We start from the raw sequence: 23,209 nt of genomic DNA, 5'->3' as shown, positions 1-23,209 counted from the left end.
AGAACCAATGTGGCTAGCTACATTTTCTGATCTACCAAGAGAAGGTGGATATATGAACTTTATGATGACTCTCTTCGCTTAAAAGGAATTTTCAGGGAATTCTTAAAACTTGACCTGAGTTGGGGCCAACATCCTTGTACCAATCAACACACACACACACACACACACACACACACACACACCTGTGGATCAGATTTGATCCATAAGCTTAGATCTTGTTTAGATCCAGCAGTTAGTTGGGGTGGGAGGTGATTAATAAAGGCACCAAAAGGAACCACCAGAGAGCTTCTCTGATTAGTCCTGGGGCCGGGGCACAAAAAAAAAAAAAAAAAAAAAAAAAAAAAAAAGCCACCAGATTCCTGGTCCCTGCGGATAAGTTCTCCGCAGTCTATTTCCGGAAGAGCAATAATTCGGGCTGAACAACCTATGATTTACACCCCGGCCGGTGTAAAAGATATTGTGCTGAGCCTTCCGAGTGTGCTCTGTGTATTTGTATAAATCTCCCTACTCAAAATATCTCCCACAGTTGACTGACAGCCCGTGTAATTTAGCAGAAGGCTAAAAATTAAAATCTTCGAGCCTGCTGAGGGAGGGAAAGAATACAGGAACACGGCAGCTCCGCCCCCTCGCCCGGCCCGGGCTCGGCAGATGCCAGGGCTGTTCATTTTGGAGACGGAACAAAATATTTGTATTTAGATTTATTAAGTCATTATTCCACCATTTGTTCCAATGCGCTTTATTAAAACCAGATCTCATCTCTGTTTTGAAAGTATTACCTGATTTACATAAGCTGGTCCCAGCCCTAATTACGGTTTCCTTTGGTGTCTTTTCATTCCGAGGGAGGCTTGCTCTCCCCCTCCTGTTTTTGTCGCCTGCCTTTATGGCCCATATGTCTGCCTTGAGATAGCAGGAATCTTCAACCTATAAATAGACGGTTCAGAACAGCCCTGCTGCCAGTTATCTGTCCACACATCAACATTACCATAATTGCAACAGTGAATGTGTAATCTCTCTAATCACACGTTCCAGTCGGAAAACTGGATTGGGTTTCATAAATTGTATAATTTGAGGCTTTCCTGAGCTAACCACTGGGCGGGTAGGCTGCTGTGGGTCGGGCAGGGCCTGGCCGGGCCCCTTGGGCTAGCCCCGCCTGCCCGCAGTGACAGAGCCACACACCTGACCCTGGTACTCGGCTGCGGGTGACAGCAAGGCCACCCTCACTCTGAGAAGGGGACGCCTGGGGACTAGGGGAAGCACAACTTTCTGAGGCCTTGTGCAAGCCAGGCGCTTTGCACACCCTCTCTTCTTTTAATTTTTATGACAGGGGACGGAGGGAAAAATACCATCAATGCTCCCATTACACAGATGGTGACCGCAAAGGCTCGTGAATTCTGAGGGTCATCCGGAACATCCGTGGCTTAGTGAGCTTTCGAGGGTCATCCAGCAAGGACCCAAGGCTCAGATGTGGGTCTGAGATTCCATATGCCACCCCCGGCTAGGCAGCGTTCATCTACAAGACAGTTGAAGGCTTCGGTGGATTCCGGTTTTTGTTCTTCCAAAATGCTTTCCTTGCTGTCATTTTGGCTCATCCCCTGGACAAGCCAAAGAGCCCTTTCTGCATAACCAGACTGAGACTCTGGGAGGTTAAGCACAGTGTGCACAGTCACTCAGACTCATGTGGGCAGAATTGGGATTCTGGTCCAGGCTGACTCCCAGAACAAACCCATGTGTGCTCTTCTGGAACCTCCACAGTCCGGCTGCTGTCCGGGATCCTTCCCCACCCTTTTCCAGAGCCTTTGTTTGCTTTGCCAGCCCCTCAGAAGGACCCTGCCATGGAGCTGGTGTTGATGGGCAGAGCCCTAGGGAAAGATGGGGAGCAAAGAGGGCCAGCCTTCTGCCGGCTCCCCCAGAACCCCGGGAACGAATCTCTCCCAGGCCTGGTGGGGGTTCAAGGAAACTGTCCCTGAAGAGCCCCGGGGAGCTGCTGGGGAAAGGGCTTCTTTTGTTTTGCATCTCCAGCTTCCTCTGGGCCACATTATTCCTGCTCCCGGTCTTGCGTGGCCAGGAGGCTGATGACACCCTGATGGATGGTCTGGTCCCCGCAGACCAAGAGCCGGCCCCGGCTGCGCCCGGTAATTGTGCAGCCTTGCAAAGTGTCAGATGTCTATTAGCTGCTTTAAATTGAACGCTAATCAGATGATGGCCTTATTACCGGGATGCTCGCTCTCTTTTCCCCTTACCCTCCCTCTCCCCCTCCCCTCACCAGTCCCTCCCACACCAACCCACCCCCCAACTCCCTCCCTCTCTTCCTCTCAGAAGGAACCTCTGATCCAACTCCTTTAATTTCGCCAGACGAGGAAACTGACTCTCAGCCAGTGGAAGAGGCTTGCCCAAGGTCTTAAGTACATCCTGAGTGCTTTTTTTTTAGTGGTTTTTGCGCTGTGTGCAAGCACACACACACCCCCACTGGCACAATCACACACGCACATGCTTGCACACTCACTCACACGCACACACGTGCACATACCTGTGTACGCTGTACACTCACCCACCCCTACTTCTGTCTCTACATTTATTAACTTGGTCTTCAAGTTCCTTCACCCCATTCGCAAGCATTTCCTAAAGGAGTTTCAGGCAAGAACTTAGGGACCGATGTGTCTCTCCTCAGCCCTGTGCATAGTGTCTCCATGCTCCAAGGAATCTGAAACGTTAGTTCTCACTTAGCTCTGTTATGGCCCCTGACCCATGGGACCACCTACCCCACACAAGGGCTCTAGGCACCAAAGATGGTCCCAGCAACGACAGGGCTGACCGGGATGACCTTTGGGCAGTTCATTGCCCGGAGCATGGATGGGCACTGATTACACCAATACCCCAGAGTGTGGGCCGCAGACTAACAACCGCATCAGTTTTCCTCAGGGGCTAGCGGCATCTGCCGATCCCACCCGACAGATAAGGGTCACACTGTGTGTCTCAGCACATGCCTAAGCTTGAGCATGACGGGGTAAGATCCAGCCATCCCTAGAGATCCCGCCCTGAGGCAGAGGCCTTGAGGCTCATCCCGACCCTGATGGTTCAGCCCCAACTCAAACAAGTACACCTACCCATCTCTTTCTCTTACCTTCCTCAGGCAGAATGCCCCTCCCACCCCAGATCTTCTGCTGCACTTTAAAGATAATGCTCTTGGAGGCAAAGCCCATGGCCTTGCACTCTACCCAGGGTCTCCCCACGACACTGAGCCCCAGGCTCATCTGCCAGCTGCCCAGCAACCCATAATGCCTGGGACTCCGTCCATATGTCATGCATGTGGGCAGGCCGAGCTCCGATCACGCCAACCATGGGGGCCCAGGGGCCAAGCTCTGCGGCAAACTACTCTAGTGTTTTCCGACCAGCAAGCTCTCTTCCACTTTTTTTGAGGCAGGAAGGGAGGGTTCTCTCACACGTCCCCTTCCTACGCCCTGGCAAGCTCAGGACTTAAGTCTTCGTCTGTCACATGGGGATCGAGACTCACCCACCAGGGGATAGCAAGTTGCCCCTCGTGACCTGGACAGTTCTATATCCAAAAATAAACATAATGAAATGGGAATCCCATTCCCACCCCTACTCCAGCCCTTCCTTCACCACCCTTGTCTGTGGGCTCACTTTGTTCTCTGATGCCATTCACCCAGCTGATGCTCACCCTCCTGCCTCAGGACCCTTGCACAGGCCCGTCCCCCTGCCAGAGATGCTCTTGTCCCCTGATGCATTTCAAATACAGCACCAGGAAATAGGGGCCAGTGTAGCAGATGTGGGGACCTGGCTGTGAGCAGGTTGGGGAAGAAGGGCAGCTGTCCAGTGAAATGACCCCAGGGAAATAAAACACATGAAACCCCAGGACCTCTCCTTAACCTGCTATGTGACTTAAAGGGAGTTCCAGTCCCAATCTGGGCATGTCAGATAAAAGGCTTTGACTCTCTATAGCCCCAGCACCCATCCCCAATCATGATAAATAATTGGATGGTGTGTGTGTGTGTGTGTGTGTGTGTGTGTGTACACATTGCGTTCCTCCAAGCCCAGACTGGGCCCATTTAACCAGATTCTCCTTCATGCTCTCTTCTTTAATCCCAAGATGTGACCTGCTCAGCAAACCGCCTTGCATTTTCCCTGGGCGCCCAAGGGGTGTTGGGTCCTCTGGCGGGGTCTGATGGCCCATGGCTACCACGCTGAACTGGGTGTCACTGCGTGCCAAGCCAAGCGTCTCTCTCACTCCCTGTGTGCTGAGAGCTCCAGGGGACAGAGCAGTCCTCCTCGGAGGGCTTACAGAGTGCCTGGCGGCAGAAGGTGCGTCACTCAGGTCCAGATCTGGTGGCTCAGATGACAGATAAAGGATCTGCCCTCTCTGGCAAGCCTCGCCTCAGCGGTGCCTTCTAGTGTCTCCGAGCTCTACGCAGCGCCGCTGGAATGTGAACCAGACCAGCCGGGAGGTTTCCTGTTGACACTTGTCCTGGAGAGAGCGTCCTTGCTTGGGCTCTCAGGTTGCACCACAGCTGGGGTGGGTCCGCTCAGCAGATGCTCCTGGTCCCCCAGGCCTGCAGGGCCAGGCCTTGCCCTCCCCTCCGCCCACAGCCCAGGACAGAAGGCAGGCTCCCGACAGGCCTCTGGGTCCTTGGCCTTGACCCTGGTCCCTCTACAGACCTCTCCCTCAGCCCTCCCCCTCCTGCTCTGAGGGCCTGTGGCAGGGGGGATATTGCTTGGGCAGGTGCCCTTCCTGCCTCAGGGGAAGGCCCGGAGCTGGGCAACGTGTCAAGCGCACCCCAGAACGGACAGGAAGGTGAGACGAAGTGGCTGGCTGTGCTTCTCTTTTCCTGGATCAGGGTGCTGGCTTCTGGTCCAGTGTCCTGGGGAGGCCTGAAGCGAATATCCAGCTCTGCGGCCCGAGGGGCAGCCAAGTCTAGAACGGGCTTTAGAGAGTCCGGCTAACTTCAGAGCCTCCTAAGGCCACTGGCCCAGGCTAGGGATACTCCCCTGTCTTCCAGACCCCGGTGGGGTCCAGCTGGCTGGGTGATTCAGAAGCCCTCACTCCCTCATATCTGGGAGGGCAAGCCGCACTCCCCGAGCTCCCTGGCCCATATGGGGGTGCCTGGCAGCTGTCTCCTGTTGCTGCGGCCCTGGGGCTCAGGCCAGCCTTCCCACACCCGCCGTCACAGGGTGTGCTGTCCTCCCCAGCCAGCCAGCCTCTCCCTTGAGATCAGAGGGCCCCTCCCCACTGCTGCATTCCTCTGGCCACCTCAACCCTCCCGCTGGCCAGGCTGCGGTGATTTCCCTGGCTTGGCTGTCCCGAGAAGGAGCTCATCTCCCAGAGCAAACAGCATGTTTGCCAAGCCCAGGGGCCTCCGTCTGCTTCAAGCCGCTCCTGCGGGCCCGTGAAGGGACAGGACTGGGATGAGCCCAGGGTCAAAGCTGGGGAGGGCAGCTGATCTCTGTGCACTCACAGAGGGCATGTGTGGGAGAGAACTTGCAGCCCATGGGTACAAAGCCCTCCTCTCCAGGCCAGGGGAGACCATGCCGTGTGACTTCAGGCTGTGGCTGCCGGGCAGTGTCGTCCGGCTGGAGCCGGGCCCATCGACTCCCAGCTCCCACTCCCACATCTGTAAAATGGGCACAACAAGGCTGGCCGTCCCGTTTAAGCACCCTCTCTCCCTGTGAGGGGTCTGGCTGACAGAAGCCTGTTCCTGAGTGCTCTGGAACCCGGATTTCTTTCCAGGTGCAGGTCCAGCAAGGTTTGCACCATCTTCGATGGTTCTCACCTTGTTCTCGTCATCCTGAGCCACTCAGGAAAGGACCACGCCATTGGCACGTGGCTTGCGTGCCGCCGCCGTGGGCTACCACTTGTCCTCCTGCCCGTTGGCGGGGTCGGGGGCAGAGAAGACATCATCCCATCCCCCATACGCACCCTTGACCCAGGGAAGAGCCCTGGGAGGGGAGGGGGAATGGCAGAAAATGGAAATACCTCCTACCAGTCATTCTACAAGTTATGGCACCCAAAGAACCTGACTTCGTTGAGCACTAAGTATGAGCCAGTCCTTGGGGACACTGAGGCACACAGGACACGGATCTGGCTCCAAAAGTCTCAGCAGGCGGAGGTGGAGAGAGGAGGCAGGAAGAGGGCAAACGTGACCTCCAGCCTAGACAAGTGGAAGAGGGGCTGTCCCTTACTTGCGGACACCTCCCCTATGAGCCCCCGTGTTGGTGTTGCTCAGGGCGATCCCAGAAGCTTCCTGGAGGGTTGACCATGGGTTTTGAAGAATGGGCAAGAGCCTGCAAGGTAGAGGAGGGAGAGAAAGGACAGGGAGGCCCCAAACCTGGGCTGACGAGGGGCTAGAAGGTTCTCGAAGAGCACACAGCCAGGGGCACTGAAGAGCTTCTGTGCTGCGCATGTGTGACTCACAGGTGCTGGGGGGGTCCCCACAGTCCATCAAGGCACACCCACCGAGGAACACGTGCACAACCCATGACCCAGGCCTCTATCTTCCAGGAACTGGTTGGGCAAGACAAGACTCACCCCTGGCATATTTAAAGAACAATCCTTGCTAGCAGGGCTCTGCCGGTGTGGCCTGTGGGGGCTGAGGGCACTTCCCTCCTCAGGTGACTCTGCTGACCCCTCCACAGGCACGCACATTACACAGGTTTTCACACCTTTCCAGGGGCTCACAGATACTCCCCCACCAGCCCATCCCCGTGGAGGAACCCTGAGGAGGGTCCAACTCCCACATTTTGCTGATAAGGAAACTGAGGCAAAGAAAAAACGAGACTTGCCAGAGATTCACGTGAGACAGGCCGGGCCTGGGCTCCTGGCTTTTGCCACAGGTACCCTGCTGCTGACACCTCCCAGGTGTGTGTCCCTGCCCAGCTATGGCTCTCAGGGCCTGCCTCCTGATGGAGGGGACTGGCATGCAGTTCCTGTCTCTCCCAGAGATCGCCTACCTGCTCCCAGCCCATGACATCACCTTCTGGCTCTCAGCCCCCATACACAGTCTCAGTGTGTCTCTGCATCCGCACCCCCACCACCCCATCCCTGGGGCAGACCCTACCATCCACCTGCTAACTCAGGGCATAACTGGGTGTCCTCGCTTTCTACAGCCCCCATGGCCAACCACTCAAATCCATTCCTTTCCTTTATGGCCAAGAGTCCTCCCCTCCTGCTGGGGTTATTACCGCAACCAGAAAAAAATGTATCTAAAGCACACGAGCATGTGCTCTCTGCTTAAAATTTTGCAGAGCTATCCTGTGGCCTTCCAAATTAAGTTCAAGTTCGTGGTGTGGTCTACAAAGCCCCCCATGGCCAGCACTGTCTGCTCAGCAGAGTCCCCTCCTGCCTCACACCCACTCCCATCTTTGCACTAGCCAGGACCGTGTCCCTGCTGGTCTTACTGGTCCGTGGAATCAGATGTGTTTGGGCCAGCTGGATACGCTTTGGCCCCAAGGTTTGCTTGTATACCCATTTGTTAATGGATGGAAATTTTCTCCAAGGGCCCAATCCAGGGGCGCCCGGGTGACTTAACTGGTCAAGCATCTGACACTTGGTTTCGGCTCAGGTCGTGGTCTCAAGGGTCATGGGATCGAGCCCAGAGTCAGGCTCAGAGTTCAGCGTGGAGTCTGCTTGAGATTTTCTCTCCTTCTGCTCTCTCTCTGTCTCAAATAAAAATAAATAAAAACTTCAAAAAAAAAATCCACTTTCCATCCACGTTCCCGTCCCTGAACTTTTGAAAATCTTTACAGCCCAGGGAATCCTTTGTAAAACTTCCTTCCATGATGGTTTCTTCACAGAGGCTAACTCAACTTTCGACATATAGATGGTCCTCAAGCCTGCAGTGACAGTCAGGAGAAGGGGTCAGTGTGAGCATTTCTGTCTAGCGGCATGCATGGACCCATTTGCTGATGAAGAAATAGTGAAATCGAGAGGTTCAACCCCTAAATTCAGTAGGAGCAAGGGCTTGCCGTTCAAGGTCACAGACAGCCTAGAGTGGAAAGGACAAAGAAGTGCAGCTAAGATGTGCCCTCAAAGGGGCAGGTGGGAACCTGGGTCCACGGCCCTGCCCCTGTACCCCCACCTGCCCCACGGCCTGTGGTGATGGCACACACAAAAAAAAACCAAAACGGGGCACCTGGGTGGCTCAGTGGGTTGAGCCTCTACCTTCGGCTCAGGTCATGATCTCAGGGTCCTGGGATCGAGCCCCGCATCGGGCTCTGTGCTCAGCGGGGAGCCTGCTTTCTCCTCTCTCTCTCTGCCTGCCTCTCTGCCTACTTGTGATCTCTGTCTGTCAAATACATAAATAAAATCTTAAAACAAAAAAGCAAAACAACAAAAAACAAAACAAAACAAAACAAAAAAACCCACACACATCCCGGAGGAGCCACTTTCCCTGCTTTCATAACTGGATTTTCAGCTTTCTGGAAGAGCGCTTCCTGTGTTATGTCTGCAATTTGTAGGATCTGATAAAAGACTCATTCAAGGTTCAAAAGGGACCCACCTTTGTAAATAGTTTAAAACTGCAGCTGGGGAAGGGAGGGCTCGACAGAGCTAAAGCCTGGGAAGGGCGGGGTGGGGGGGTGGGGGGTGGGAAGGGGGGGGTCGGTGGGTGCACACAGAGAACAGGTGCTTCACACAGACTGAGTAATGGCCCGCAAAGACAGCGGGTTCTCATCCCCGGAGTCTGCAAGTATGACCCGGTTTGGGAAAAGGAGCTTTGCAGTGTGACTACATTTAAGACCTTGAGAAGGATGATCGGGGTAACCAGGGGCCGTTTCGGGAGAGAGGCGGAGGGAGACCAGAGGAGGCCAAGGTGATGGGAAGACAAGGCAGAGTTGAAGATGCTGCCATCAGGACGAGGGGGCGGCCGTCGCAGCCTGAGGAAGGCGGCAGCCTCCAGCAGCCAGAAGAAACAGGGCCTCGCCAGAGCCTCGAGAGGCAGTGTGGCCCTGTTGACACCTCAATTTTGGCCCAGAGACATTGATTTTGGACTTCTGGCCTCCAGAATGGCAAAAGAAGAGATTTCTACTATTTTAAGCCACCACGGTTGCGGTTATTAGTCTTGGAAGTTCTGGGAAACGGACCCACCCAGGATCAGATTCTGGCCCATTTTACTCCCAAGGAAACAGACTGAGAGCAGCAGGGAATTACTCGAAGCCACACAGCATGTTAGCCACAAGGCCAAAGCCAGAGCCGGGTCTCCAGGTTCCTGCGAGGCTATGCCCCCTCCTCCATCTGCCTTGCTCCTTCCTGGCCATGCTGGGACCCTGGCATGCCTTCTACTCCTGCCCCAGAGAGCCCCCATTTGCAAAGTGACTTTATGCTTCCATACAGTGGCCCCCGGGTGAGACTAGCGAGTGCCAAATGCTGTCCCTGTGGTCACCGCTGCCCCCAGCTTGGATGTCCACCTGCCATCTGCTCCACAGGCTGGGTTCTGCAGAAGCAGGCTCTGAGAGGGAGGCTGGGATGTCAGGTGCTTCTGAAGAATCCACACCAATGAAAGAAGCGGGAGGAAGCTGCATCGGGCAGAGGGAGACGGGAGCTGGATTCCGATGCAGGCCTGACCAAGCCTCAGCCAGCCAGCAGGGAGTTGGCCCAGACCCAGGTGGGGTGGCCAGGCCCTAACAGCCCCTATCACGGGCTCACCAGGAATGGGCTGCCCTGGGGAAGCCAGGTCTCGGCTGAGGTGGGTCGGGGCACTGAGGCAGACCCAGAAGGAGCAGATGGCGGGAGGCCACCTGCCAACCACGCTCACTGCAGCTGGGCCGTAAGGCCTTCCTTGAAGCAAGGTCTGGTGGCCCACAGCCTAGCATTACCCAGGGCCCTGCAAACAAGGGCTGCCTCTCCATAATTCCCAGAAGGCTTGCCTGGAGGCCACCCACCCTGCCGAATGGCCAAGACCCTCCACACTCAAAGTGGGACCTTGGGACAGTAGCCTGGACACCACTCGGAAACTTGTTAGAAATGCGAACTCAGGGGGTGTCTGGGTGGCTCAGTCTGCTGGACGTCTGCCTTTGGCTTGGGTCATGATCCCAGGGTCCTGGGATCAAGCCCCGCATCGGGCTTCTTACTCAGTGGGAAGTCTGCTTCTCCCTTTGCCTCTGCTCTTTCTCACTCAAATAAATAATATCTTAAAAAAAAAAAAAAAAAAAAAAAAAAGGAGAGAGAAAGAAAGAAAGAAGGAAAGGAAAAAAAAAGAAATGCAGACTCTGTTTTGTCCACCCAGCCCTCCCCCTTTTGCATAACCAGCTTGTCAAGGGCGTGGGACCACTCCAGGCGGCAGATCCCGCACCGGTCCCTTTCTGTACTGCCCTCGCCCTAAGGATGACTTTTACAAAGAATATGTGACAGGGGGATGCCCGGGTGGCTCAGTAGGTTAAAGCTTCTGCCTTTGGCTCAGGTCATGATCTCAGGGTCCTGGGATCGAGCCCCGCATCGGGCTCTCTGCTCAGCAGGGAGCCTGCTTCCCTCTCTCTCTCTCTGTCTGCCTCTTTGCCTACTATGATCTCTGTCAAATAAATAAATAAAACCTTAAAAAAAAAAAAAGAATATGTGATAGAAACTGCGTGGCCCAAGAAGCCTAAAATATTTACCACATGCCCTTTTGTGGGAAACGTTCTCCAGCCTTTCCTTTGGGAAGGCCACCGAGCAGGGGGACACGGTGATGTGTCTCCGGGAGCCCTTCCAGGTCTTTAGCCCTTCGGCCACTCCCAGCTGACCTCCTTCTCCGTCCTGTCTGTCCCGTCTCTTTCCCCTCCTTTCCTCTGTCCTTCCTGCTCTCCTCCAGCCTTCTCCTTCTCTGTCTCTCTCTCAGTGTGTGTGTGTTTGTGTGAGAGAGACACAGAGAGAGAGAGTCTTTCGTGGTACATCTCAAGCTTCTTCCTGTCCCCATCCCTGAGACCTTCTTTGTGTCTGCGTAGCTCTGTCTGTCTCACCCTACGCCCACCCCCCTACCAACCCTGCTCCAAAAGCAACCTAAAGCGGCCCCTTGGAGGTCAGCTTGAGCTGCTGTTAGGAGCACAGCGCCCAGACTTTTCTATCCTCCACCCGGCCATGCCTGCACCGACTGCATTAATGCCCCCAGCGCCTGGCGCTCTCTTCTCCATTCCCTCTGCTCCGTGGGTCTCCCGGCCCCCAGCTTTCCCTTTTCCACAAGCCCTTTAATCTTTGCAGCTTTTTTCCCAACATCCCTGACTCTCCTGTGAAATGCAAATTAATTAGCATCCAATTACTCACTGGCTGCGGCATCTAGAGCCTTCTCCTGCTAGGTTCCTGTCCAACACCTCCCTCATCAGCTGGGAACTCAGCCCATCAGAAAGAGGTCCCCCACCCCCCACCTCCAGGCACTATCAGCAGCCACCTCATCACTGGATTCCAGAGACACAGCCCGGGTGTGGCCACTCCTCCCACCCCGCAGATTGCGGGCCCCATTCTGGGAAGGCCAGGCACGAGACCCAGCCTCTGCCCTCCAGGAGGCAGCATGGGGTGAGGAACCACACCCCGCATGTGTAACAGGTGCATCCATGCGCGACCCACCGGGCACGGGGTCAGAACGAGACAGGCGCCCAAAGATGGAGCCTTGTCTTTAAAGTTGGATGGGCTGAGTGTAAATGGACTTGGCATAGAGCTGGGGCCCGCCTTAAGCCTCAGTACACACTCTGTAGTCATGGAGAGCCAGCATGGTACAGGAGAAAGAGAATGGGGCTCCCTAGGGGGCTTTGGGCCTTGATCCTTCTGAACCACAGTTTCCCCATCAGGGAAATGAAGACACTGGGGCCGGCATGGCGGAAAGGAGCCTCTCTGGGCCACTTGCCAGGCACGGCCCCGGGCACAACATGGGAGTTCCAGTGAATATTGGCTTTCTCTCCCCACCTTCCCGATTCCGGGGGGGGCACCTATGATGGATGTAGTAGAGCTGGATTTCTGCGGTGTGCACCCTGTCCCCTGGGCCCCGGCCCCCTAGAAGCTCCCCTCAGTCTTCCAGTGTCCACAGCCACTCCACCAACCCCCTACTATCCCAGCCAATCCTCGCAGGAGTAGAAAGTTCCATCTTCTTCAGCCCACCAACTGGAAGGAGACCCCGCCTCCACCCACCCGAGTCTGGGCTGCCCAGCTGCGAGAGCTGGACTCCCGAACGTCATGGGACCGGGGCTCACCCCATACAGCACGCCCTGATGACCCAAGCAGCCCCTTGCTCTCACTGTGTCCTGGGATCTTCTGGCTTTAACAGTCTGCCCCTGGGGCCTGTCTCCCCCAGCCCAGTCCCTTCCGGTCCCGCTACCCCTTCTCTGGCTGGCTGGGGGCGGCCGTGCCTCTTCCCAGCTCTGGTCACTTCTATCCAGAGGGTCATTCCCAACCCCCCATCTCTCTAATGCTTACGGCTCCCACAAGACCAGCAGGCTCCAAATGACCCACTGGTTATCACTGATATTTCTAAGTGGTCTAAGTGGCCGTGAACATGGTCTGTTTCTCTAGCAGACTGTAAGCACCCTCTGAAGGAGACGACCACACCAGACTAAGACCAAGGGTACCAGGTACAGTGCTGGGGCCATGGCAGAGCAGTGGGATGAACGGGCTGACCCCAGATGGGCAGATGTGTTTGGTGAAGTCTGGGTGTAAAGCAGGGCCGAGAAGGAATGAGGGTTCATCAAGCAGCCGCTGGTGCTAGCACAGACGCTAGGGAGCCTGTCCAGTACAGTTACAGTTGTCATTTATGGCTCACTCTGGTCTTGTAAGGGACATGCTGTTCTCTCTGGAGATCTGAGCCTGGCGGAGCTTAAACAGCTAATCCTCGGTTAGATGACTACATGGGGATGGGGCCCAGCCTGCCCCAGGACCGACCTCTGGAGTTCAAGCCCCTCTGGCCGGCCAGATTGCTCAGAACTCTCTGCCCTCTCTCTCCCTCCAGCTTGGATCAGCAAATGCAGGCCGGTGGGCTCAGCCCGCTGCTCTGCGGTTGGTCTCAGGAGCTCTGATGGCCTTTGTTCCCCCATTTCTGACCAGCCAGGCTGGAGCTGGAAATCTACGCCTTTAGGGAGGCCCTGGGCTGTCCTGTATCTGGGACACAGGTTGGGCGCACAGGCCCAGCCAGCTGCCAGGCCAGGGAGAGCCTATGACCCCGCCTGCAGGAACTGATGACTGTCCCTTGAGCTCTCGTCCACCAGGTGCAAGCAGCTGCTGCGAGAGTGGGCTTCTCCGTCCAGTGATTGTGGAGCTAGAAGGACCTTGGAGACCACCTTGCCCAACCCTGTTGTTTTGTAAGGACTTGGAGCCCGAGGGAGGAAGGTGGTTTGCCCCAGACTTCAACCAAGCCAAGTGTGAGAACCAGGTGCCTTGAGTCACTGGTCAGGGCTCATCCTGCCACTCCCAGCTCAGTTTCCCAAATGTGCAGAGACAATTGGGTGCTCCAGGGCCCCTCTGAGAAGCCTGGCTCTCTACTTCCTTCAGGAAGCTACGTTCCCATGTCTCCCCTCAAGAGCCAGGCCAGACAGAGCAGGTTAGCCCCAGGCACTTGGACGCTGTGCTTCAGGGACAGGCTGGTGAGTCCCATCGTTTTTCTGGGAGAAAGGCAGGAGGTGACTGAGCTCTGGCTCAGCACGTGGGCCTCCAGACACGTTGGCTGAATCCGTGGAGGAGAAGGGTTTTCCAGGCTGAGGTAAGAGGCAGGCCCAAGGGGCAGGAGGCAAAGGCCTCAGAGGACAGAAAGGGCCCTATGGATAGTCTGAATATTCTGTCACAGTGTGGGGACTCTGAAGGCGTGGCTGCCCCTTGTCCCTGAGCTCCAGGGAATGCCCGCCCCAGGTGCTTTCACAGTGAGCAAAGCCCACATTTCCCAAGATGGCTGTTGAGACACTGCCCGGCGCTGCAAGGAGACAGCCCCTTTCCCACACCCAGCTCGGCCCCTGGCCGGAAGGAATAGCTGCCTACACACCGTCTCAGTGGGATCTTGCCAGAAGGTGTGTCTCCGTTGGCATGCAGACACCTGGCTCTCCTCTTCAGAGTGGGCCGCCTCTGTTCCCTGAGGGAAAAGGCACTGCATCCAGCAAAGTGTCTGTGGGCTGGCTGAGCTCAGCAGTGCCTGCTGTGTGGTCCAGGCCCCGCCACCTGGCTGCCCAACGTTGGCTCCCTGGTGGCTCCTCAGAAAGCCCCTGCCTGTTTCTTTTCCTCCTTCTGTCAGCCCTCTGTGCGCGGCTGTGGAGTCCGGGCAGGGCCCCTGACCAGGAATAAGACAGGTCCTACTCCTGAGGGGCTCACAGTTGAGAGAGCAGAGAAAACAAGGGTATAACTCACTGCAACACAAGCTAGAAGGTGGTTGCTTCTGCACAGCTCTGAGGGGGGCTGTGAAACCCAGACAGGCTTCCTGGAAGGGGAAGCATCCACAATCACCCTTGAGGAGTAGCTAAGGTAGAGCCAGGAGGCCCAGAGCCAGGCAAGAGCATGAGGTATCCCGAAGGTCTTGGGTGTGCAAGGATTTTGGCTGAAGGGACCATGAGAGAAGCAGGAAGCCTAGGATAAGGACCTCAGGTGGCGTGGTGAGGAGCCTGGGAAAGGTAAGACATCGGGAAGTTGTGTGGCCAGGTTTTGGAAAACAAACCACTATGGGTCTAGTGTCAAGAATTGGCAGGGGGAGCAGAAGCAAGGGCCAGGAGACCAGTGAGGAGGGGACCACATTAGCCCCGGGGGAGCCGAGGAGCCAGGGTGATGGTTGGAAGGGGGCAGCCGAGTACGAGGACTCCAGGGACAGCTGGAAGGTGGAATTGACAGAATTAGTTTAGATGGTGGATATGGGCCAAGTGGGAGGGGACAAAGGTGTAAAGGAAGGGCTGGCAGGGGGCCTGCACTGTTGCCTTGGGTGCCTGGATGTCTGGCAGCATCACGACCCTGGAGGGGTGGCTGGTGAGGAGTGGTTTGAGGAATTTGAGACCCAGGATGACCCTGGAGATGGTGCCTGGAGTCTTGAGGTGGAAGGGGACACTGGGGAGGGCTGGATAGTGACAGCAGGAGGGGCAGGGCCCTGGGTACAGGAGCCCACTCTCCCCATCCCCAGACTGCTCCTGCTGCCACCTCCCCCGGCGTTTCTGTCTCCCCCCACACACACCCCGGAACTCCTGACACGTACCACGGGGTCTGAGTCCCCGCTGGGTCCTGCAGAGAACCAAACACCGTGCTGGACGCGTGGGAACTGACCCAAGAGGGATGACAAACCACACCAAACCCTGATGGCTGGCCCTTCCCCACACACTCCGCTCATCCTGCCCCCCCCCCCCCGGGGATCCAATGTGGGGGAAGGGCAGAGAGCCATGACCAAGAGATGGAAAATATTCCTGGTATTGTTCTAAGGCCACAGTCTGTGGTTGTGGGAGGAAGCGAAGGGGGCTGGGAGATGGGGAGGAGAGGTTAACAAGATTAAAAAAGCCATAATGAGACCGCAGCACAAACCCTACAATTATGTTCCCAAATTTAATCAAAACAGCTTCCCGCACTGGGCAGTACATAGCTCACAGGCCCCGTTGTCAGGTTCGGCTTCCCAGGACCGTCCCTTGAGATGCGGCGGACTCCAGAACCCTTTGGCGGCACAGAGCAGGGCAGAGTCTATCCACCACCGCAGCCTCAGTCCCTGCTTGAGCCGGGCTAGGGGGCTTGACCACGTCTCAAGGGCAGCCCTTCCTCCTCCTCCCTTCCCCACTCCTCCGGGTCACCTGCCCTCTGCTTCTCATCCCTGGAAGCCAAGCCCCCTTCCTCCTGCCCCTGCGGGGGACCCTTCCCACGGCTCTGGCACCAGCTGTGGCCAGGGGCTCCCTCATGCAGGGCCCTTCATGCTCCCCCAGGGATGGCTGCTTTCTTAGTCACACCTCACCAACCACTCTGAACCCACTGTGAGATCTGTCCTGGCCTAGATGTATCGGCCTTCTTCAAACCACCCTCTGGGTGGTTTTGGTCTCGCCCCTGGCTCACACAGGTCACTACCTGTGGCAGGTGGTTAGCGCCCCCCGGGATCTGAATGCTCCACTCCTTTTCCCAACCAAGGTTGTGGCCATGTGACTAATTCTAGCCAATGACCTATGGCTTCCAGGTCGAAGCGAGGAACCAGCATTTCTCCCCCTTGTCCTGGTAGCTCAGACTATGTGTGTTCTGACTGGTACCTACAAGAGGAAGAAGGCTACCCAGCCCACGTGGGACCTGCCTGAGTGAGAAATCACCCATTCTTCTGTTAAGACACAAAGATGCCAGGATCGCGGTGTACATTGAGCAAGTCTCTTAACCTCTCTGGGCCTCCACTTTTTCCTCGCCCATTGTGGGGCAGGGTTGGATGAAAAGGTGTCATGCACTAGAACAAGAAATGCAGGAGGAGGATCGGGCTTATGGGGAGAGACCCGTGTTCCAGGCAGGACATGGCGAGTGTGAGATGTGGCTAGGGCATACTGTAGAGGGTGGGGATCAGGGGCCATGAGTAAGCGGGTAGTTAAAGTCCAGTTGGTGGAAGACATATGGAGAAGTAAGAACAGAATGCACTTTGTAAAGTAAAGGCGCTGTTATGCAAAGCCAAGGTGCTCAAGGCCTGTGAGGTGAAGTAACTTGCCCAAGGTTACATAGCACCTCATACCAAAGGCTAAGCTAGAGCCTGGAATGCTTGCCTCTAGTTCTGGGGCCCATCTGTTTCCAGCACAGAGAAGCTGGGAGCCTGGGGGTGGGGAGGTGAGCCTACCAGGAAGACTGGGATGTCAATCACCTGTGTATTTCTGGTCAGTTCTCCAGAAGACAGTTTCCCATCCGTAAAACAAAAATACGGAGCCAGTGATTGTTGCATAGGGCCTTCCAACTTACAAACCAGCTTCATCCGGCTTTTAAAATGTTCCTTTAAGGAAGGCAGTCTACCCAGATACAGGAAGTCTCAGAGAGCGGTTTATCAGAGGCAACACTGGGTCCGATCCCCTCGGTGCAGGAAGCGTGGGCCACAGCCCACCGAGCCACCCCTTCTCTCTTTCCCTTTCTCATATTCACCTTCCCCAAGCCCCTCTGTTCCTTCCAAATGACACATGCTACCCACTGTCTGAGCCAGTGGTGTCCCTTCTTCACTGAAAGTGATCGCATGTTTCCTGGAATCTGGTTGATAGATCTGGGACAGTGGGAAGATGATGCGGACCACCTTGAGGGAGAAGGGGTCAATGGGCTTTCTTGGTCTCATCAGCAAGGGAAAGGGATAGCTCAAGGAGGCTGTGATACTAAGATTTACAATACGAAATATATGTATCTGGTCTTCATCTGTTTCCGGCACAAAGTTTCTAAAGCCATTATAATCTCCTAAGTGAGGAGAACCATAAAGGTGTCTTCTGTTATGTTAATGAGGTGACTTGTGAAAATGGAAAGGACCTAGCGAAGCTAAGATTGAGAGCTGGTTGCCACAGGACCCAACCATGAGATGAGAGGGTTGGAACTTCCAGTCCCACCCCTGGACCTCCATGGAAGGGAGAGGGGCTGGAGGTCAAACTCTATGCCAGTGGCTGAGGAGTTGATCAATAATGCCTACGTAATGAAGCTTCCATGGAAACCCAAAAGGTGGGGGGGTTCAGAGAGTTTCCGGGTTGGTGATCATACAGAGAATTGAGAGGGGGGTGTGGTTAGAGGACACAGAAGCTCGGAGCCCTTCCCCACACCCTGACTTGTGCATCTCTTCCATCTGGCTGTTGCTGAGTTATGTAATCTAGTAAGGAAGATGTTTCTCTGAGTTCTGTGAGCCCCTTCTAGCAAATTAGTCCAACCCAAGGAGGGGATCCCGAGAACTTCTGATTTATAGCTGGTTGGTCAGAAGCCCCCGGGTGACAGCCTGAACTTGCCACTGGTGTGTGAGGTGGAGGGTGGGGGTAAATTTTGCAGGATAGAGCTCTTCCCCTGTAGGATCTTGATACTATCTCCAGATAGTGTCAGAATCGAGTGGAATTGTAGGACCTCACCTCCCAGCTGGTATTGGGGAATTGCTCTGTGAGGGAGAAAAGCCCACATGTTAGAACTAGTATCAGAGTTGGAGCTGTTGGCCCAGGACCAGGCATAGCCTGGGTAAAGGGGGTCTGGGCCCAAACATGGAGTTTAGATTCCTAGCTATTTCTGGGCTTTCTATAAAGGAGCAGAGAGGGATAGCTCTTCTCTGAGACAACACCAAGGACTTAGGACATGTTGTCAGGAAGCTTTCTATAAGAGATTATTCTAGTAGCAATCAAAGAGAAGGACTCCAATCCGTTCCAACCCATCCATGCCATCCACACATTCGACAGATACTGGTTGAAGATGCACCCCGCCCCCACCCCCAAGGGATGATCGTAGAGGAGGAAGGAGACAACAGGGAAAGCAGAATGCCACCTTTCCATCTCGAAGCCCCAAAGTCAAGGCCTGACCCAACACTTTCTGGCTGGGTGGCCTTGAGCTAGGCCTCTCTGAACCTCATTTTCAAAACAGAGCTAATAATACCATTCAACTTCCTTAACTTCTGGGGTGATTTAAAAAATCATTTTAAAGAGACCTTTGACAAAGTGTTTGTAGATTGTTATTAAGAAGATAAAATAAGCACTTGATTTCTTGAGATACAAGGTAAACAGCCATAAGCGTTATTGAAGAGCCCCAGATAAGAGGCTCTGAGAGAGAGAGAGCACGCACAAGAGTGAGCACACAAGCAGCTGGGGCGGTGGTTACAGCTAAGGGAAGAGGTAAGACTTTGCCATTAAAGGGTGGGTACAATCCCAACAGGCAGAAGCCGTAGAGAGAGTATGTTCCAACAGAGAACAGAGTCAGCAAATGTATAGAGGCCAGAAATAATAAACCTTTCCAGTACAAAATGCCATGTGGGTTTCTGGGGGGCCCGTGGGAGAGCGCCTTTGCAGGCGTGCCTGGGAAGGTGAGAGAGTGCCTTGAACACTAAGCAGAGGTATTTGCACCTGATTCGGTAGAGTAGTGGCAGGATGGGGAGCACAGTCATTCTCAGTGTGGTCTTTGGGCCAACAGCGACAGCTGCACTTGGGAACTTGTTAGGGACGCAAATGCTGGGGCCCCAGCTCAGGTCTATTGAAGCAGAGATTCTGAGAGTGAGCCCAGGAAACTGGGTTCTATCACAGCCTCCAGGGGATGCTGGTTTCCACCCAAGTGTGAGGCCACTGTCTATCTGCCCCTTGCGCTGTCCCCAGCCCTTCCAGCTTCCATCCACTGCCATCAGAATCCCTTCCACTGGGAGCTATCTGTGGCCACGGGATCCTGCTCCACCGAGGCACGGAAAGACCAGGAGTGCCAGGAATTAGCACCCCTGAGAGAAGCTGGCGGGTGATGGTCCACAGAAAGAGGAGCAATAATGCCCAGGCTCGCTGCTCAGTATGGCTCAGAGCTAGGGGCCAACGTTCTGGCAGGATGGAGCCTCAGGGCCCGCAGTGGTCACCACCCTGTCTATGCTGGGTGCCTTGCCCTTCTGAGGCTGCTTCTTCACTCCCCGCTGGTGGCTTCGGGATGCCACCCCAGTGAACACGGCTGCCAAGGGCTCCACTTGGGCAGGAACCTGAAGCGAAGCCATCTGTGTATGTGTGTCCACGTGTGCATGTGCAAGTGCATGTGTGTGCACACCGGCGTGGTATCAGGGCCAGGCAGGATGTGGGGACTGCTGAGTGCCTGGGCCAGGAAACGGGACCCTGGCCGAGGAGGCAGCATGATCTGGAGATCATTCGCAGGAGCAGAGAGCCCTGGAAAGTTACTGGCAGGAACGAGGTGGGTAACAGAGGAGAGGGAGGATGGCAGGGGAGAGGGCTTGCCGGCCTTGCGAGCTTGCCAGGACTCGGTCGTGACTGGGTATAGGGTGTGAAACACAGAAGGAAGTCGAAGGTAACACCAGTACCCCATGATCATCCCCATTTCACAGATGAAGAAACTGAGGCCAGCAGTTTCTAGTTTCTGGCTAGCCCTGGGCCAGGCCTCAGCACGAGTCTGAGAGCTGGGATCCTAAGCCAGGCCCCCAGACCAGAGGGGCACACAGTCCCTTGGTGCTGTGACCTCTGAAGAATCCCGCGTGAACTCTGGACAGAGAAGACACACTTGCCAGCAAGCAAGGATGCCACGGTTTCCCAGAACTAGAGCTGAGCTCTCGGAAAAAATAAAATAAAATAAAAAAATAAAATAAAATAAAATACATAGCTCTTGCAGTCAGGCAGCCCGTGCTCGCCAAGCAGCTCCTCCGTGCCACAGCTGTAAATCCAGGCGACCTACTTGTCACTTTGGTGCCTTGGTTTCCTCAAGTGTAACACAGGAATAGAAATCCATCCCATCACACTCTCAGACCGGCGTGGCCCTCGGCGTCGGTGCTTGTTCTGGTTCTTGTTGATCACGCTGCTAAGTTTGGGAAACAATGCGCCCAACAAAACTCCCCATTCCGTCGCTGATTATATGCATCCCCAGCTAAGAAGTGGCAGGGCCAAGACTGGGTGCCACGACTGGCTAACACGGAATGCAGGTGCTGATCCCCCCTCCCTGTGCATCCCTGACCTGACCCCGCAGCGGCACAAGAGCAACGTAAGTAAACTCCAGAACAGAGGAGGACTTTCCCCTGATCCCTTGTATTCTAACCCGAGAACCTTCTTTCAGTATCGACCTATTGACACGGTCCCGGGGGTGAAGGTGGAGATGCGCTCCTGGGGCAGCTGTGGGAGGAGGACCCATGTTCTTGAAAAGAAATCACGCCAAAGAATTTGGGGTCCAGTGCTGACTCTTTTGCTACGCCCCTCTGTGATCCCAAGCAAGTTGTATTCTCCTTGGAATGTGGGTCTCTGGACAGCCAAAGCTCTGCCTGTCTTATAAGATTGTGGAGACACTCAGGCAGGAAGTATTTCTGGCCTGGCTTGGGCCAGGCACTGGCAGGCAGAGAGGCAGGCATGAGAACTTCCTCCTGCTCTAGAAGCCTGTGGTTCTTCTGTGGGGAAGGGGTGCGTCCGAGAAGAGGTAAGGTGAGCGGGTGGTGTTTATTGAGCACTTACTATGTGTCAGGAACAGAGCGGAGAGCTTGACCCTCACGCATCTCCACACCTGTGTCTTAAGGCTGGGGATGTGATTCCTACGTGCAGAAGAGAAAAATGAGACTCAGAGAAAAAAACAGCCCAGACGCCAGTGTTTGCAGAGCTCAGACTTAGGCCCCAGTCAGTCCAAAATGCATTTTTCTGCTTCTCGGCTGGGCGGCCAGCAGCTGCCTGGGGTGAACCCTCCTCGGGAGGCAGCGTGTTTGGGGCACCGAGACCCCGGGGAGGATGACTCCCCTGCAGAGTGGGAGTGACAAGTGCGATGCTCTACGTCTGAGATACTGTGGGGCTGCAGGACGCAGTACCTGGAACTTCGAGACAAGGAACAATGCCTTCACAGTGGAGATGTTCGTCCTGGGTTTTAAAGAATACGCAGTTCTCCAGATAAAGCAAAGAGGGTCCTTCAGCACAAAGGGAGTTGCTTATAGAAGGCAGCCCAGCGTCAAGCTGGCTCCTTGAGGAACTGCAAATGGGTCCCATTACCGAGATGGTGGGGACAAGTGGATAAGTAGATATGTCTCCTGCAATTTACCAGCTGTGTGAAGCTGAACAAGTTACTTCACCTTTCTGAGCCTCAATGTCTTCTTTTGCTAAACGAAGGTGGTAATGCCTAACTCATAGGGTTATTACGTTTAGGTGAGGCTGACACTGGAGATCTTTGCCTATGCTGGTCTCGCGTAATCTTCATTCTTACCATCTTGTGAGCCAAGCAGGGTGCAAGTGCTCTCATTTCCATGGAGGGCAGAGGGAAGGAACTTGCCCAAGGGCACACGGCCAGAAGTAGCAGGGCCAGGATTCGAAGCCAGGTATGCTTATTCCAGAGCTTGCCTTCTTTCTTTATTTTTTTTTTTTAAGATTTTATTTATTTGACATAGAGAGAGAGACAGCGAAAGAGAGAACACAAGGGCGCCTGGGTGGCTCAGTGGGTTAAGCCGCTGCCTTCGGCTCAGGTCATGATCTCAGGGTCCTGGGATCGAGTCCCACATCGGGCTCTCTGCTCGGCAGGGAGCCTGTTTCCTCCTCCTCTCTCTCTCTGCCTGCCTTTCTACCTACTTGTGATCTCTCTCTGTCAAATAAATAAATAAAATCTTTAAAAAAAAAAAAAAAAAAAGAGAGAGAACACAAGCAGGGGGAGTGGGAGTGGGAGAAGCAGGCTTCCTGCCGAGCAGGGAGCCGAATGCAGGACTTGATCCCAGGACCCTGGGATTTTAAAATTTTATTTTTTACAATGTATTTATTATTTATTTTTACATTGTTACTTATTCATTTGAGAGACAGAGAGACTGAGACAGAGAGAGAGCACGAGCAGGTGGGAGGGACAGAGGGAGAAGGAGAAGCAGACTCCCCATGGGCAGGAAGCCCAAAGTGGGACTCCATCCCAGGACCCTGAGATCATGACCTGAGCGGAAGGCAGACACCCAACTAACTGAGCCACCAGGTGCCCCTTTTCAATGTACTTAAACTAGAAACAAAACACAGTTCACCCATTTCTGCTATCTCCCAACCCCACCTCTGCCAACCATCAAGTTATTCTCTGGATCTCTGAGCTTGGTGGGGTGGGGGTGGTGGGTTATTGGGGTTTTGGGGGGGTTTGAGGTTTTTTTAAGAGTCTGCGTGTAAGTGAGGTCATACAGTATTTGTCTTTCTCTGACCTATTCCACTTAGCATAATGCCCTCAAGTTTCATCCATATTGTAGAAAATGGCAAGATTTCGTTCCTTGTTATGGCTAAATAAAATTCCCTTATATGTATACACCACATCTTCCCTATCCGTTATCCATCAATGGATTCTTGTTTCCACAACTTCCCTAGTGTGAATAATGCTGTGATGAACATGGAGGTATATGTAGCTTTTAAGTCACTATTTTCTTTTTTTTTTTTTTTTTTTTTTTTTTTTAAAGATTTTATTAATTTATTTGACAGAGAGAAAGATCACAAGTAGGTGGAGAGTCAGGCAGAGAGAGAGGAGGAAGCAGGCTCCCGCCGAGCAAAGAGCCCGATGCGGGGCTCGATCCCAGGACACTGAGATCATGACCTGAGCCGAAGGCAGCGGCCCAATCCACTGAGCCACCCAGGCGCCCCTTAAGTCACTATTTTCATGTTCTTCACATAAATACCCTGCAGTGTGATTGCTGGACCCTAGGGTAGTTCTAATTTTTTG

This window comes from Mustela lutreola, chromosome 7, assembly GCF_030435805.1.
Source record: "Mustela lutreola isolate mMusLut2 chromosome 7, mMusLut2.pri, whole genome shotgun sequence".
NCBI lineage: Eukaryota > Metazoa > Chordata > Mammalia > Carnivora > Mustelidae > Mustela > Mustela lutreola.
The sequence above is the reverse complement of the archived record's forward strand: the minus strand, read 5'-3'. Positions refer to the sequence as shown.